The sequence below is a fragment of the Rana temporaria genome, chromosome 1 (genome assembly GCF_905171775.1).
Source record: "Rana temporaria chromosome 1, aRanTem1.1, whole genome shotgun sequence".
Taxonomy (NCBI): Eukaryota; Metazoa; Chordata; class Amphibia; order Anura; family Ranidae; genus Rana; species Rana temporaria.
The window spans coordinates 391,213,086-391,231,856 of NC_053489.1; positions in this window are offsets into that span (position 1 = coordinate 391,213,086).

An 18,771-nucleotide genomic window follows, 5' to 3' on the forward strand; every position below is an offset into this window, starting at 1 on the left:
TTTACAGTACCTTCTATATGGAAGCTATCGCTTTCCACTAAGTAGATACAATCACAATCTATGTGCTCATTGCCTACCAAGTTTTTATTTTTGTTTTGCAAAGAATCAGCCAGGTATATAACAGAGGGGATACCTCAGAGTGGCAAGGAAAGTAAGTTATAGGATAGAGGGAAATGGTAAGTTGTTAAAGAGAACGCAGTCTGCAGTTCAAGGGTATTAAGCACATTGATGGGGTAGTGGGGTAGGAGGCAAATATGGAAAAAGGTAAAAGGAGGTGGGTAAAGATTCTGTTTTATTACCTTCTACCTCCCGGTGGTGGAATGGCTCGAATGCCATCCCACCATCCCACTGGGCCCCCGCCACATCTCTAACACAAAAAGCTGAATGCGCTGCTGTCTACTCACAAGGTGAGCAGTTCCTCATAGACAATGACTGTATTCGGAAGAGTAAATTAACCTTTTTGCTGTCAGCCTGAAGATTACACAAATCCCCAAAACATTATATATTTTCTATAAGCAGACACCCTAGAGAATAAAATAGTGGTAGTTCCAATTTTTTTATGTCACAGGTTATTACCACAAAGGTCTAGGGTACGCAAAATTTCTGTAAAAAACACTATAAAGTGAATACTAGGGCAAATAAACGCAATAAACTACCCACATTTTTGGTAAAATATAAAAGATGAGGCTGCGCCAAGTAAATATATAACCAACATGTCCAACCTTGTATGTGCCAATTTGTGCGTGCCCTTGAAATGGAGACAAACTTTAGTAACCTGTATTGTCTATAGGTATTGCTTCAAAAGCCCCCTATAGTTATCAGTTTAGTGTTATGAAGGAGGTCTTGTGTTAGAATTATTGCTCTTCCTCTGGCGTGCAATACAGTGCCTTTAAAAAGTATTCATGCCCCTTGAAATTTTCCACATTTTGTCATGTTACAACCAAAAACATAAATCTATTTTATTGGGATTTTATATGATAGACCAACACAAAGGGGCACATAGTTGTGAAGTGGAAAGAAAATGATAAATGGTTTACAAAATACAGTATATTACAAATAAATCTGTGAAAAGTGTGGCGTGCATTTGTATTCACTTTGTAGAACCATCTTTTGCTGCAATTACAGCTGCAAGTCTTTTTGGGAATGTCTCTACCAACTTTTCACATCTAGAGAGTGACATTTTTGCCCTTACTTCTTTTCAAAATAGCTCATGCTCTGTCAGATTGGATAAGGGGGCGTCTGTGAACAGCAATTTTCAAGTCTTGCTACAGATTCTCAATTGGATTTAGGTCTGGATTTTGACTAGGGCATTCTAACACATGAATGTGCTTTGATCTAAACCAGGGGTCTCCAAACTTTTCAAACAAAGGGCCAATCTACCGTCCTACAGACTTTAGGAGGGCCGGATTGTGGTTAGTGGGGGTAGAAAATGTCCCAGCATTAGAGAGAGTAAACATGGCCTCAGGGTTGGTGGTCAGCAAGAGGGGTATTACCCCATTATTGATATTCGTAGGAGTAGTGCCCCATTATTGGTATTAGGAGGAGTAGTGCCCCATTATTGGCATTAGGAGGAGTAGTATTCCATAATTGGTATCCGTGGAAGACATTGTCCCCCATTGCTGGGGTCAATGGGAGAAATAGTGTCCCAAGGGCCGGATAAAGGCTAGAAAAAGGCCACATCTGGTCCTCGGGCCGCAGTTTGGAGACCCCTGATCTAAACCATTTCATTGTATCTATGGCTGTATGTTTAGGGTTGTGGTCCTGCTGGAAGGTGAACCTCCGTCTCAAGTCTTTTGCTAAAACTCTTAACAGGTTTTCTTCTAAGATTGCCCTGTATTTGGCTCCATTATTTTCCCATCAACTCTGACCAGCTTCCATGTCCCTGCTGAATTAAAGCATCCCCACAACATGATGCTGCCACCACCATGTTTCATGGTGGGGACGGTGTGTTCAGGGTGATGTGCAGTGTTAGTTTTCTGCCACACATAGCGTTTGCTTTTAGGCAAAAAAGTTCAATTTTGGTCTCATCTGACCAGAGCACCTTCTTCCACATGTTTGCTGTGTCCCCAACACGGCTTCTGGCAAACTGCAAATGGGACTTCTTATGGCTTTCTTCTTGCCCCTCTTCCATAAAGGCCAGATATGTGGAGTGCACGACTAATGCCGCGTACACACGATAATTTTTTGGCATGAAAAAAACGTCCTTTTAAAAAAAAAAAAATTTAAAATGACCGTGTGTGGGCTTCACATCATTTTTCGGGTTCTGAAAAACGACAACATTTTTTTTCGAACATGCTGCATTTTTTAACGACGTTGTAAAAAATGATCGTGTGTGGGCTAAAACTACGTTAAAAACCTGCGCATGCTCAGAAGCAAGTTATGAGACGGGAGCGCTCGTACTGGTAATACTGCCATTCGTAATGGAGTAAGCACATTCATCACGCTGTAACAGACAAAAGCGCGAATCGTCTTTTACTAACACGGAATCAGCTAAAGCAGCCCCAAGGGTGGCGTCATCCGCATGGAACTTCCCCTTTAGAGTGCCGTCGTACGTGTTGTACGTCACCGCGCTTTGCTAGAGCATTTTTAAAAAACAATGGTGTGTGGGCAACGTCGTTTTAATGGTGAAGTTGGAAAAACTTAGTTTTTTCTACATGCCGAAAAACATCGTTTGTTTTTCATGCCGAAAAATGATCGCGTGTACGCGGCATTATAGTTGTCCTGTGGACAGATTCTCCCACCTGAGCTGTGGATCTCTGCAGCACCTTCAGCGTGACCATGGGCCTCTTGGCTGTTTCTGTGATTAATGCTCTCCTTGCCCGGCCTGTCAGTTTAGGTAGACGGCCATGTCTTGGTAGGTTTGCAGTTGTACCATACTCTTTCCATTTTTCGGATGATGGATTGAACAGCTTGGGGTATTTTATAACCTAACCCTGCTTTAAACTTCTCCACAACTTTATCCCTGACATCTCTGGTGTGTTCCTTGGCTTTCGTGATGCTGTTTGTTCACCAAGGTTCCCTAACAAACCTCAGAGGGCTTCACAGAACAGCTGTATTTATAGTAAGATTAAATTACAACCAGGTGGAATCTATTTACTAATTAGGTGACTTCTGAAGACAGTTGGTTCCACTAGATTTTAGTTAGGGGTATCAGAGTAAAGGGGCTGAATACAAATGCACGGCACACTTTTCAGATAATTATTTGTAAAAAAAACAATGAAAATCAATTATCATTTTCCTTCCACTTCACAATTATGCGCCACTTTGTGTTGGTCTATCACATAAAATCCCAATAAAATACATTTATGTTTTTGTTTGTAACACGACAAAATGTGGAACATTTCAGGGGTATGAATACTTTCTCAAGGCACTGTATGTAACCTGTGTATGGCAATTAACGTTTTCACTCACGATTCATGTGTTTACATTTTTACGTGCATAGGGGGGCCTCAAAAACTTTTTTGGGAGGGGGGAAAAAGTCCCATATTTGATGTTTTTTAGGTGACATGCTCTCTTTAATGAGACATGCAGTGTCTAAAATACTCTGCATGTCTCTCCTATGCTCCAATGAATGTTTTGCCGGTCAGCTTGCAAAACATATTTTCCTGGCTAAGCTAGCCGGGAATACAGAGAGCTTGACCCAGAAGTGACGTCAGAGATGTTGCTTTCTGAGTCACAATAAGAAGGGGAGCATAGCTGATGTGTGCCCACTCTTCTCCTTCCCCTCCAGCCACCGGCACCCGCCATCTCGCAGATGGGAAAGCGGAGCCCAGAAAGCATGGCGGGGTACGGCGGCGTGGGCACATTGGTACCGGGGGAGTGTGTGAGCAATCGTGCAGCAGCGCTGCCACTCAAATGCTTTCACCTGACAGGCAGGAGTCTGCCTGTCAGTTTCACACACAATCCTGGTGGCTGCAGCTACTGGATTGTGCGTGATTGATAGTCCACACTGTCAGGTCCGTATTTTGTACGGACCTGGCAGCAAAGTCCTTTCAGTAGAACCCTTTCTATTTCACTTCAGAGGTCCTGTCTCTAAAGGACGTTGTGAGGTCCTCCATTTCCTGTATATCATTATGTGTAAATTCATTTAAAGTAGTAGTAGAACTACACTGCATCTGAGCACCACAAATCAAAAAAAGCTATAAAATAATTTTTTACATTGAAAGCAAACTCAGATGATTACTGTGGCATTTACTTCCTGGAATCCATCTACCCTTAGGCCCCATACACACGAGAGGATTTATCCGCAGATACGGTCCAGCGGACCGTATCCGCGGATAAATCCTCTCGAGGATTTCAGAAGATTTCTATGCGATGGCGTGTACACACCATCGCATTGAAATCCGCGCTGAAATCCTCTGGCGATGACGTGTCGCGCCGTCGCCGCTATTATGACGCGGCGACGGGCGCGACGCTGTCATATAAGGAATTCCACGCATGCGTCAAATCATTACGACGCGTGCGGGGAATCCCTTTGGACGGATGGATCCGGTAAGTCTGTACAGACGAGCGGATCCATCCGTTGGAATGGATTCCAGCAGATGGATTTGTTGTGCATGTCAGCAAATATCCGATCTGCTGGAATCCATCCCAGAGGAGATTTCTCTGCGGAAACGAATCCGCTGGCGTGTACACACCATAGGATCTATCCGCAGAAACCCACTTGCTGGGATTTATCTGCGGATGGATTCTATCGTGTGTATGGGGCCTAAGTTCAGGATTGTAGGTGTTCCGTCAGATTAGGCGGCTCATCAGATTTTGTAACAGAAGTGATGTTCCATCACGACCATCTTGGTACACAACGCACTCGGCCACACTAATCCTACATTCTGAAGTAGCCAAGTGGACCTCTTTTTACACCCACCAAAGTTGTGCATTTCACAATTATTTTTACCACTAAACTGAGCTTATATTGTAAAATACAGTATTTAGAAGTCTGTGACAATGTTTTGATGTTGAATTTTAAAAGCAGCAGCAAGCCTGCTGATCTCACACATTTTCTAATCTGACAGAAGGTCGCAGCTTTTAAAATTCAACTTTAAAACAGTGTCAGAGACTTCTAAATACTGTATTTCATGATATAAGCTTAGTTTACTGGTTAAAAACAAGTGTAAAATGCAGGATTGCGATGGGTGTAAAAAGATATCCACTTTAGACTGTAGGACTACTGCGGCTGAGTGCGGGGTGTACCAAGATGAACATCACTTCCGTTACAAGATTTGATGGGTCGCCTAATCTGACGAAACACAGGCAGGAGGGTGTGCTTAGCTGAGAAAGCTCCTCCTCCTGAAGACACCTGGGCTGTATGACATAATTAACCTAGGCCTGAAAACCAGACAGTAAGTGCCGGTTCACACTACAGCGTCATGAAAGTCGGCACGACTTTGCGAGGCAACTTAGGGCAACTTCGAGGCAACTTCAATTTGCCTCCAGGACAGGCAACTTTGCCACTTTGGAGGCAACTTCCATTGAAATCAATGGGTACAAATCGCCTAGAAGTCGCCTTATAGTAGTACAGGAACCTTTTCTGAAGTCGGAGCGACTTCAGTAGTGTGTATTATGACGGCTCTCATTCACTTTATTGTAATTTCTCATGTCGCACGACTTGGGGCAACACAAGTCGGATCTCAAGTCGCGGTAGTGTGAATGGGCACTTACTGAAGAAATGTAAAATACACGTAAACATGATACTTTCCTATATATTTACTAATGCAAGCAGCATAAGGATTACAAATAGTTAATGTTGCTTGAGATAGTGAAGTTCTGCCTCAGTGTTTTTTAGCGTAAAATATTAAGCACAATAAAAAAAACATTCCCCGGCTAACTATTTGGTAATACAGTAAAACCTTGGATTGCGAGCATAATTAGTTCCAGAAACATGCTTGTAACCCAAAGCACTTGTATAGCAAAGCGAATTTCCCCATAAGAAATATTGGCTCCACGGCCAAACTGAAAAATTGGCAAGGATTATAAGATATATAAGCTGCATACTATTAAATCAGCTGCTGATAGTGATTAAAGTGGAGTTCCACCCAAAAGTGGAACTTCCTCTTATCTGCTTCCTCCCCCCTCCGGCGCCATATTTGGCACCCTTCGAGGGGAAAGGGGAGCGGGTACCTTTTTTTTTTAGAAGTACCCTGTCCCCACTTCTGTGAGACCTTACTGCGGCGAGGTACGCCAGAAGTTCGGCCCCCTCCTCCTTCCTCCCCATTCCCCTGCTGCTGGGCCAGTAAGAGAGCGCAGCGCATGAACAGTAGGGTCCCGGCTGTGAAGCTGCAAGGCTTCACTGCCGGGTTCCCTTACTGGCAATGGTGGTTTATTTTTGGAGGGGGGAGGGGTGGGGCGGAACACCTCTTTAAAAAACTGAGGGTTTAATATAATTTTAACTACTAAACTCACAACAGTACAAAGGACAACTGAAAGAGTAGACATGGTCAGGAGCCAAACGAGGGTCATGCGCAGAAAAGGCAGTCGGTAGCAGTAGCAGGGTCAAGAGGCAAGCTGGGGTCATGTACAGGTAAGCAGCCAATAACAGGGTCATACAGTTTGAGCATGCACAAACATGTGCCAGTATGTGAACGTACGCTGGTGCGTACAGGCCTATACATAATGATCTGCCAACGTGTGAACCTACGCAGCTTAATGTCAGGAATTCCTTGTCTGCGTGCTGGCACCAGTGCATTTCTATTAGTGTCCTGACAGCTAGGCACATACTTATTCTTCATGCAGTACTATCAGAGAGGTGTTTGACCATACCCAAATTCATTCTGCAGCAGGACAATGACCCCAAACATGCATAAAGAATTATCTTTATTGAATAGAAGAACAATGAGTTCTAAAAGAGATGGTAGGGACTCCATAATTCTCTGATCTCAATATCAACTAAGCAACTAAGAAGATCTGTAGTTCTCCTGAAAGTATGGAGCAACCTACCTGCAGAGTTTCTTAACCAGTTGTGGACATACTACACATGCTCTGTCCTTCTGGTGCTCTCTCCCTTGCACTTTCTGGCATTTGCTGACTGTCAAAATGTCAGTCAGGAGTTGCTGTAAAAATACAGCAGCCGTGATAGCTGCTACTCTCAAAAAATAGATTATCTGACACACTGTTTATAAACACTGTTCAGATTAGAGAAAGTAAGATTTATAGTAATGTTACTTTGTATCTACTCTGTTTCATTCATCTGAAAATCAAAGGGATGAGCTGCAATCTGCATATGAAGACAGCAGCCTAACATTCAACATCATGTTCCACACTGTCACCCACAGTCAGTTTAGAAGGGTTCAAGGCCAACAGTGGCGCTGTACGGATAGAAATGAAGTAAATAGCTATCATTCTATAAACACTGTAATAAAAACAAGGGTGTTAGTATCATATATTTGCAGATCTATGTGGATTTTTTTTTGTGTAGCAAGCTTCCTATCTAATCGAATTGAGCTCCCATTCTCGGACACACTTAGTAGTAAATGAATTAAAGCCTGGTATGCCTGCAGGTAACTATTTCCTTCCTCCTTTCTCTGCACCTTTAATTTAGCTAAAGCAACCTGACAAGTATAAATAAATGTATTTAAATAAAATGTGTTCAATTTACCCTTTTAAGGTTTTAACCCTTAGTTTACCCTCATCAGCCCTAAATACCCCATCTTCCTCTTCTCCCCTTAAAGTGTTACTAAACCCACAACAGTAAAATCTGCCTGTATATGCAGAATAGCATGCTTGTTATACTCACTGTGGAACTTAAGGGGTAATAATCCTTTGTATTGTGTAAAAAGGCTCTTTAATCCTGTATATTCAGATCCTCACCCTCCTGTAGTCTTGGCAAGGCCAGATAAGACTGTAGTAAAGCTGCACATACTCAGTTTGGTCTCTCTTGCTGGCAAGAACATTTTCTTGTTGAGCCAAGCTTTTCAGGTCACATGGTATTGACATCACACATTTGGGCGTTGTGACAGGAAGTCAGGTACATCTGTGGGTGTTGTCACAGACGGGACATACATTTATGCCTTGTTTAGACAATACACCAATTGTTATTAGGCGTCGGCTGCAAACGTAGCCAGAAAAGGCTAAAGGCCGTTGGAAGACTTCAGCTGTTCAGAATGAGGCAATTAAGGCCTCTATAAGTAGTCCAGAGGATTACCACTAATTTGCTGCATCCTGAGGCTTTCTGAGTGAAAGAGAGCACCAGCTGAAAGTCTTCTGAGGAGGTGAGGAGGAAATAGATTTTTCTTTGTGATAAAAATCAAAAGACTATTGTTTTTCTGCTGTATGACCAGCAGTGTCTGCCCAGCACTAGGCTGTGCCAGAAATTAATTAGATTGGTTCCTGTGTGGTGAAGATAGATGCCCCAAGTGGCCAGGGTTTATTTTATGTTTGATTTTGTTTATGCTGTTTTGGATGATTGCACTTGTCTCAGCAAGATGGAAGAATAAACCAAAATCTTTGTTTTCAACCGTCTTCGACTGCCTGTCTGTATAAATTCAGTGTGTAGTGAACCCATCCAAGGGGTCACACACCCCGCTACCGAGCTAACCCCTTACAGCGTGTATACAGATCCCTCCTCCTCCATGCCCGGTAACTAAAAAAAAACACAGTGGGTGGGATGTCACATCTTGATTGATGGATGATCCGCCTCCCATAACAGCATGAGGACACAGGCTGTAGTGGAAATCTCCTCCTACCTGAACACTCAGCACTTGGGCAGACCCTGCAGTTTATCACTTGACCATGGTAAACAGATCAGCCAAAAAGGTATATGTGGCAGTATTTTAATGTAAAAATAAGATTTATAGCTCTGGGAGAGTGGAAGTTGTTACCATAAAATTAAAGAAATTCACAAGTGCTGTTTATTCTGTATATACAACTATCTTATTTATATTCTTAAATAATGGAAAAGATTGTTACCTGAATAAAATGAGCTTCAAAATCATAATGGAAAGTGGAGCAGAAATGAATAGAAAGGAGGAAAAGTAGGAAACAGGGAAAGAAAGGAAAAGTAAAGGAGTCCACGAGGCCAGGCCAAGGGCCACCGCTACAATTGGGTTAAGGACAGTTTATATCTGATATCCCATTGTCTAAGCTACCATGGCAAAAGTACTTTATTTTCAAAGATTGGCATGGTATATGCAATCCAAGGCTGCCACAATTTTTCAAACTTGGGGGTCATGTCCATTTCAATAGCTACCATCTTGGCATGAGTCATAAAGCAATTCATCCTAATTCTAGCATCATTTACAACTAGTGTCGGAGATTTTCAAGCCTTTGCTAAAGTCTGTTTAGCTGCTGTAAAGAGCTGCACTAACATTTTAAACGGGGCGTGTGTTATGAATTCTGGTTTCAGGCTGAGTAATGCAATTGCAGGATCAGGAGGAACTGTTTTTCCAAGAAGTTTAGTTACAATATAAAAAAATTCCCATCCAAAATGTTTGTGCTTTTGGACATGACCACCAGATATGAAAATGCGTGCCCAAATCTGAGCATCCTCGAAAACAAGTCTTTTGGTGAGATCCAAAGTAGGTTGTATATTGGAATAGGATCACACTCGGTGGCTTCGATTGACACCCATAGTGGGGTTTCTTGGTATGCATGATATTTGACAAAGCTAGCTATATGAGCTGCCCTATAATAGTATGCAAAATTAGGACAACCCAGGCCTCCGTTCAGTTTGGGGAGGTATAAAGTATGTGACTGCGTGGCTTGGAGGAACCCCATATAAATGATGACGCTTTTCTCTGAATTATTCTCAAATGATGAGCTGAGATTGGAATTGGTAACACTCAGAATAAGTATAGGAGTAGTAGTATTGTAATTTTTACTGAATTGATTATTCCAAACCACGATAACGGGAGATGGGACCAAGATTTCATTAGGTTCGATATTTGTTTCAGAATTGGAAGATAATTTAGTGAAAATAGTTCTGAAAAAGATGCTGTGAGATGTATCCCTAGGTATAGGATTTATTTATCTAGATGTCCATGTGAATGGAAGACCCAATTTAGCAGAACTTAGTTCTACATTTGAAAGAGATATATTTAGCGCTAAGCATTTTTTAGGGTTAATGAATAATCCAGAAATTTCTGCAAAATTATTGAGAATTGGGATAAGGTTTGGGCCTGACACTTGTGGGGATGAAAGAAACAGGAGGATATCGTCTGCAAACAGACAAAGCTTGTGTTGATAACCTCCTATTTCGATTCCTGTCAGGCCTCGTACAGACGAGATGATATCCGTTGGAAACGGTCCGCCGGACCGTTTCCAGCGGATAAATCCTCTGGCGGATTTGGATCTGATGGCTGTACACACCATCAGATCGAAATCCCAGCAGAATACATCCGCGGTGAGGTGGCCGCGCCGTCGCTGCGACGATGATGCGGCGACGTGCGCGACCCTGGAAGGTAAATACTTCCATGCATGCGTCGAATCATTACGACGCATGCGAGGGATGGGAGTGGACGGACTGATCCGGTGAGTCTGTACAGACGACCGGATCAGTCCGCTAGACTGGATTCCAGCGGATAGATTTCTTAGCATGCTAAGAAATTTTTATCCGCTGGGAATCCGTCGGCTTGATTTTTATCCGCTGGGAAATGTCCGCTAGGCCGTACACACGACCGGATCTATCTGCTGGAACTGATCCGCGGATCAATCCCAGTGGATAGATCCAGTAGTGTGTACGGGGCCTTATAGTTGGGTCAGATCTGATTGTTTTTGCAAGTAGCTCTATTAGGAGAGCGAATAATAAAGGCAAGAGTGGGCACCCCTGTCTTGTGCCTCTCTCTATATTGAAAGGGTCTGATTTATATCCTGCATATTTGATGTATGGTTTAGGTTTGTTATAAAGAGCCATTATCCAATTTGTGAAGTTTGGACCGAATCCCCATTTCTGCAAGGTATAGTTCAAGTAGGGCCATGAAATGAAGTCAAAGGCTTTCTATATATCAAGTGAGAGAAAGCAAGCAGGAATGCGGCGTGTTTTTGCAATCTGCGCCAGAAGGATCGCTCTACATACATTTTCACCTGCCTGGCGGGAAGGCATGAAGCCTTCCTGGTCACGATGTATTAGGGTGCCGATGATTTTGTTAAGACGGGTTGCTAAGATTTTCGCTAGTACCTTAATATCTATATTTAGCATGGAAATGGGATGATAATTCGTACTGAGGGTGTCATCAGATTGTGGTTTGGGAATCATGCATATGGTAGCCAGTAGATATTCCTGTCTAAAGGATTTATTTTTTAGTAAGTCATTAAATGCTTTTGCGAGTAAGGGGAAAATTATATCTGTAAAAGTTCGGAAATACAGAGCTGAAAATCCATCAGGACCTGGCCTTTTATTTATTTTTAATGTTTTAATAGCTGCCGCTACATCATCTCCTGTGATAGGTTCTTCTTGTAACCCGTTTTTGAGATTCCGTCATCTGGGGTAGATTGATATGTGAGAAGAAGGTGTCAGCTGCATTAGTGTTAAGAGTATTTGTCTCTGTATATAAGGCCTTTAAGTATGAACTAAATTTCTTTACAACTTTAAGTGGATTACTGGTCTATGTATTGGTAGCCAATTTAAGTCTAATGAGTTTAAAATAATAATTTATTGATTTTAGTGCTCGTGCCAGAAAAGTGCGCGGTTTGTTAGATTTCGTGTAAAATGCATGCCTGGTTCAATGTAGTGATTTGTTGGCTGAGTCAGTTAGGAATAAATCATATTCTAGACGCGCTTTCTCTAGACAAATTTTGGCATTAAAATATGGGTTATTTGGAAGGCTAAAACCGATGCGTTAAATTCTGTCTCTAATTATCGTGCCAGCATTTTGTGTTCTCGTTTGAGTATCCCTAATTGTTGTTGGAATGTTCCTCTTAGGACTGGTTTGTGTGCCTCTCAGAGTGTGAGTGAGCAGATATCAATACTAGTGTTGTGTTTTAGATATTCTTTTAGGGCCTGTTCCATTATTGGGCGATGGGAGGGGTGCTTCAGTAGTATGTCTGGGACGTACCATGTGGGGTCATGGGCCCTAGGAATGATAGAAGCAACAGAGGTATAGACCGCATTGTGGTCAGACCAAGGAAAAGGGATGATGGTAGATGCTATTACTTCAGGTGCCATTCCAATAGTAATAAATATATGATCTATGCGACTGAATATTTGGTGAGGGTTTGAGAAATACGTGTAGCTTCTTTTTGTTGAGTTAGATTCTCTCTAAATTAGTTTGTACCTGGAAAGAAGCTGGGAGAAAGACCTTTTAGCTTGAAGTCGTGATGGGGTATATGGGGTTTTGTTCAGAAAAGTAGGGAGGACCTGATTGGAATCTCTGCACACAAATATTGATCCCATTCTGTGAGTATTAATAACTTTGCATAAATGTGATAAGGGTAAAGGCTGGTAATTAGGAGCATAACAAGAGACCACAGTTACAGCTGTGTCCATAATATACCCTGTTAGGATTAGGTACCGACCCTCAGGGTCTTTGATTTCTGAGTGTATTGTGAATGGTGTGGAACGGTGAAAGGCGATAAGAGTACCGCGCTGCTTAGTAGGCGCTGAGGCTGTAAACACCTGTGGGTAGAAGTAAAATAAAATAAAAAAGTTGAATTTGGGGTGAAGTGCATTTCTTGTAGACACACAATGTGTGCTTTTTTGGCCTGAAATGATAGAAAGGCTTTTGCATGTTTCTGTGGTACATTAAGGCCTTGGACATTTAGGGATAAGATATTTAAGGGAGCCATGGTAACTGAAAAAATAAGCCATACTCACCAGCTGCCTTGGTGCGGCGACTACTCGGCCCAACCTGCGTGGACATGAAGAAGAATAAGGAATAACAAGATCCAGAGAGGTCAATCTTAAATAAAAAATAAAAACAGTAGAGATTATAAAACATATAGATTTGGAAAAAGCCCCCCAACAGGGGACAGGTAGCCTTCATCCGATCCCCACATATTACTGTGGGGATCCGAGGAAAGCAGGGTGAAATTCTGTGCGCGGGGGTCCGCATTAAAAGAAAATAAAAATATGCATCCCACGGATGTAAAAATTATTGAGTTATAAAATCATATGCCCTAACTCTGTCTGTTTGTTAGGATTATATATAATTTTAATTTTATTGGAACCATTTCCAAAGGAAATAAACAATGTTTATAATAAAAGTAAAAGAAAAAAAGGGGGGGGGGGTTTACTAAGGTTTATACAGTGGCTCTAAATGTAAAGACTAGTACTCCATTTATGAGCTAAGTACAGGGATAAAGCTGAACTGTGGGATTATAAATACCCAAAAACAATTTTTTATGATTTTAATGGAACAGGATAAACAGTTAATTGCTGTAACATTGCTCAGCACTGGTAGCTATATATTAATGACAGTTGGAATAAATAAATTAATAAATTATAATAAATTATCAAACTATATTTTCAAAATGTTATCTCTATCACATTTCTAAATTGGTTATAAAAGTGAGATAGAAAATGCAAAAAAATAAGTTGGTCCCTTTAGTCTGAACCCCTATCATCAAATTGTGTGATAGTATATTAGGTATCATAGTTCCTTTCCAAATTTTGAATCGCATGCTAAGAACAAAGAGAAACATAAATATTTAACCAAGGAATAATTTCAGTTATTCTAGTGCATTACTGATCTCCCATCAGGTGCTGCCTAAGCAGATTCCATTAGATTAGATTAGAGATTAGATTAGATTGATCGATAAAAGGGATTGTTCAGTCCATGGAGTCTTCGTGGTCTTGGGGTGAGGGTGCGAATCGCCCTCTTTTGTGCGCGTGGCTATTTCCATTTCTTGTCTCGGTTTGAGCTGAGTTACGGAGGGAAGAGGTAGACCGATCTTCTTCTTGAGGTTGAGTGGGAGGCTGCGAGATTCCCATCAATCAAATTGAGGTCTTGAAGCGCATACTGAAGTTCTTCAGATGTTCTACATGAGATTCTAGTCCCTTGGTGGGTGAATCTTAAGGAGAATGGGAAGCCCCATTGATACTTGATGCCATGGCGTTGGAGTTCCATTAATTGGGGTTTCATTGCCCATTGTCAATTGGGAAAGATCAGTGAAGAGCCCATAATTATGGCCCTGAAAGATTAAATTGTTTTTCTCTCTGGCTGCCTCAAGGAGTTGCTCCTTGGTCCGGTAAAAGTGGAATTTTGCTATGATGTCCCTTGGGGGGCCTTCTGCTTTTTTGGGCATAAGTGTCCTATGTATTCTGTTCATTTCCAGCCTTTCTAGTGGTATACCTGGTTGAAGCTCTTGATATAGTGCTGTAATGGTTGCTTGAAGATCTATGACTGATTCTGGAATGCCTCTGAAATGCAGAATAGACCTTCTTGCACGGTTTTCAAAATCCTCAAGTCTATTCTGTAAGGTAATATTTTCCTTTTTGAGGATTTCCATTTCAGATAAGAATTCCTGCGTAGAGTTTTCAATGTCCTCCACTTTCAGTTCCAGTGTTTCAGTGCGGTGCCCCAGTTCTCTAATTTCCTTGGAAAGATTACTAGTAATTTGCTCTGAGGTTTGCTTTAATGCTTTGTGTAGCATTTTTTCAAATTACTTTAAAATGCTTGAGGGGACAACTGAATCCTGTTGTGATGTCTGTAAAATGTTGAGTCAGAGTTTCCAGGGGATATTGTTTTTGGCAGCTTAGATTTGTTTCTCTTCTCTGAGGTAAATGTACCTGAGGAGACCGGCGCCTTTTTTGAGGTATTCCTTGCCTGAGAGCCGCTATTAGGGCTAAATTCTGATTTATTTCTGGCACCTCCCCCTCACCTCTCGGTTGTATAATATTGCGGTTTGTGCTGATTCTGTGTCTGAATGCTATATGTATGCTGCAGGTTTTCTCCCCCTCACCGAGCAGAGCACTAGTCCGACATGTCCGTCGCGCTAGCCTCCGCGCATGCGCCCATGTAGCTGCATTTTTTCACAGTTGTTGAACACCTTTTCACAGTACTCAATATATACATACGCTGACAATGTTAGAACTATTCGGTACTTTATGCAAAACAAACTTTTGCCATACATACACTTTGAATGCCATTCAAAACTTTTATAGTTTGGTATCGGAAAAGTAATTACTTCTATCAATTTTTATTGCTGCCTTTGATAGTCTGTGGAGATTTACCAATGTTTCCTGTCTCTGTGACACATTTAACAACAGAACAGAAAATGAAGGAAGCAGTTGTCTTTGGGACAAGAAGACACATGCATTAATATAAACTGGACAGGGTTCTAACCTCTCCCTATTTTACTAAAAAGTGGTTTGCAGCAGTTTGTGTCCCCACTGCAGAGATTTCCTAATACATCCCAGCAGTTAGGAGAAATCCACCCAGTAGGGGCACATATTGTAATAAAAAAACTGACTGTGGTTCTGTCCCTTCCCCAATCTGTCCATAAAAATATATATATATATTTTTGCTTTAGTTGGGTTTTAGGACTTTAATTAAGCAGTGTGCCTACCTACCACGGGCATTTAGATTTTGGTAATCCAGGTCTGGGGGAAGTACTGACAGGAACAACACAGAGATCGCTGTTCCTGGCTACTAGGAACAGACGATCTCCATGTTCTCCCTTGTAGAACGGGGATCTGTCTTGTTTACATAGGCAGATCTCCGTTCTGCCTCTCTGTGAAGTGACCCTGGGTGGCATCGGGCCTGCCAAACACGCACATCAGCTCCTCCTCTGTACAGGGGGTGCGAGCGCTTCCGGCAGGGTGTGCCCGCCTTTGGCAGGCAGTGTAAAATAAATACGATTTTTTTTAAACGCTCCCTGTCCCGCCTAACTCACGTGCAGAAGCATACGTGAGTAGCGCCCACATATTAAAACGGTGTTCAAACCACACATGTGAGGTATCGCCGCGATCGTTAGAGCGATAGCAATAATTCCAGTGCTAGACCACCTCTGTAACTTAAAACATGCAACCTGTAGAATTTTTGAAACATCGCCCATGGAGATTTTTAGGGGGAAAAATTTGTCGCCATTCCAAGAGCGGGCGTAATTTTGAAGCGCGACATGTTGGGCTAACTTTACTGTTGTCTTATTTTTTTATTCAAAAAGTGTATTTCTTAAAAAAAAATGGGCTTGGAAGACCGCTGAGCAAATACAGTGTGACAGAAAGTATTGCAACGACCGCCATTTTATTCTCTAGGGTGTTAGAAAAAATACAAATATAATGTTTGTGGTTTCTAAGTAATTTTCTAACAAAGAAAACAGTTTTTAACTTGTAAACAACAAATCTCAGAAAGAGGCTTGGTCCTTAAGCTGTTAAGCATTATTAACCACTTGCCGACCACCGAACACCGTAGTTTTAGGGCGGCAGGTCGACTCGGCTGCGCAAAATCACCTAATATAACGTGATTTTGCATTGCGGCCACTAGGGGCCCCCTGCTCGCCCCTGGTGCTGATGCGAGTGTCCGGCGGGCACGATCACTGCCGGGGACCCGCGATTACTCGTGACAGAGCGGGGGAGAAATGACTGATCGTATGTTCATACAATGTATGAACAGCGATCTGTCATTTCCCCTAGTCAGTCCCATCCCCCCTTCAGTTGGAACACAATGAGGGAATATAATTAACCCCTTGATCGCCCCCTAGTGTTAACCCCTTCCCTGCCAGTGACATTTTTACAGTAATCAATGCATTTTTATCGCACTGATCGCTATAAAAATGCCAATGGTCCCAAAAATGTGTCAGAAGTGTCCGATGTGTCCGCCATAAGGTCGCAGTACCGATAAAAATCGCAGATCGCCGCCATTACTAGTAAAAAAATTATTAATAAAAATGACGTAAAACTATCCCCTATTTTGTAGACACTATAACTTTTGCGTAAACCAATCAAACGCTTATTGCGATTTTTTTTTACGGAAAATATGTATTAGAATACGTATCGGCCTAAACTGAGGAATAAAATAGTTTTTTCATATATTTTGGGGGATATTTATTATAGCGAAAATTAAAAAATATTCATTTTTTTTCAAAATTTTAGCTCTATTTTTGTTTATAGTGCAAAAAATTAAAACCGCAGAGGTGATCAAATACCACCAAAAGAAAGCTCTATTTGTGGGAAAAAGGGACGTAAATTTTGTTTGGGAGCCACATCGCACGACCGCGCAATTGTCAGTTAAAGCGACGCAGTGCCGAATCGCAAAAAGTGGCCTGGTCATTGACCAGCAAAATAGTTTGGGGCTGAAGTGGTTAAAATCACTGCTCCTAAAAAAATGGTTGTTTTAAAAACTTTTTTTGCATTGATACATGTCCCATAGAGCAGTACCCAGGTCCCCATACACTTTTTATGGCAATAACTAGCATATAAGCCTTTAAAATTAGCACTTTTGATTTTTCGTGTTTGTGTCCCATAGACTTTAATAGGGTTTGCATGTTTATTAAAACTTTTTGGCTGTTCGCATGTTCTGGTGTGAACCGAACCGGGGTGTGTTTGGCCCATCCCTAGACTATGCACCAGGGAGTCCAGCTGAGATTCACTACTTGAACAGTTATTTTGTTTATCCTCATAAACAGCATCCCTCTCAGTGAAGTCCAGGATAGCGCTGGTAACACAGACGAACAGCTAGAGAGACACGATGCCTGAAAACACAGGATGGGCACTCCACTGGAATTAGAGTACTCTGATAGTAATTGGGGGGGGGGGTGGTTGGTCTTTTGGAGAAGCTGCATGATTTCACCTAGCTGCAGATCAATTTCCCAACTACCTCTGCCCCATCGGGTGAGGTCTCTCTTAAGCCTCGTACACACGATCAGTTTTCCTGACGGGAAAACTGTGAGGAGAGCTTTTGGCCGGGAATCCTGGCCGTGTGTATGCTCCTTGCTGTTTTTCTGACGGGAAAACTGCCCAAAATCAGCCGGACAAAAAAAGAGAACTCTTTTTTCCCGCCAGGAATTCCAGCAGTTTTTTTTGGCAGTTTTCCTATGGGAAAAACTGCGATGGAGCATACAGTACACACTGCCGGGATTCCCGGCCAAAGCTCCATTGCAGTTTTCCCGTCGGGAAAACCGGCCATGTGTAGGGGAAAGACTGAACCGAGCAGGTTCTCGGCTTTCCCCTCGGGTTTCCTGGCGGTAAAAAGTCCACCTGGAAACCCGATCGTATGTACGAGGCTTAAGTTGTGGAGGGAGGAAAGCAGAGAAGGCTTCTCTTGGCATGTCCAGGAATCCAAAACAGGGAATTATGGGAAAAAGAGTTAAAGGGGCATGTGGGTACGTTTGAGCAAGGTGAGTAATTTGTATTTTTTTTGTAGAATGTTCTATACAGTTTTTTCATTCTTCTGTAGCATTACATATGCAGAACCTGATGTCAGGAGCCATACTTAAGGATCTCATGTCCAAAAGTGAACCAGTACTATATCAAGTAGTTTTAGTAGGTACTTCCAATTTGAAACGTTGCTGTTATATTGCTGTGGATGCTACTGGCCAGATGCTGTGGTTCTGTGATCTCTCCTGAGGGTAGCTTTGTGAGCACAAAAGTGTTTGCAGACACTTAATAAGAAAAGTCACTGTTCGCATATTTAAAGATGCAGCCAAAAGCACACAGAGACATTGTTTATGGGCAAGAAGTGTAGAAATCAATAAGAAAAACAATAAAAAATATACATTATTGTTTTAGGTTCATGACTTCAGCACAAGTTTACTTTAAGATGACCCAAGTGAGAGAAGTAAGATAGACAGCAGTACTAAAAAATATTAATAGCACCTTGTAGTCAAAGCCCATGCTGCAAACTTTTGAGTTTCTGAGTCAGCCTAACTGGCTGGTACAGTAAAACCTTGGTTTGAGTGTAACTT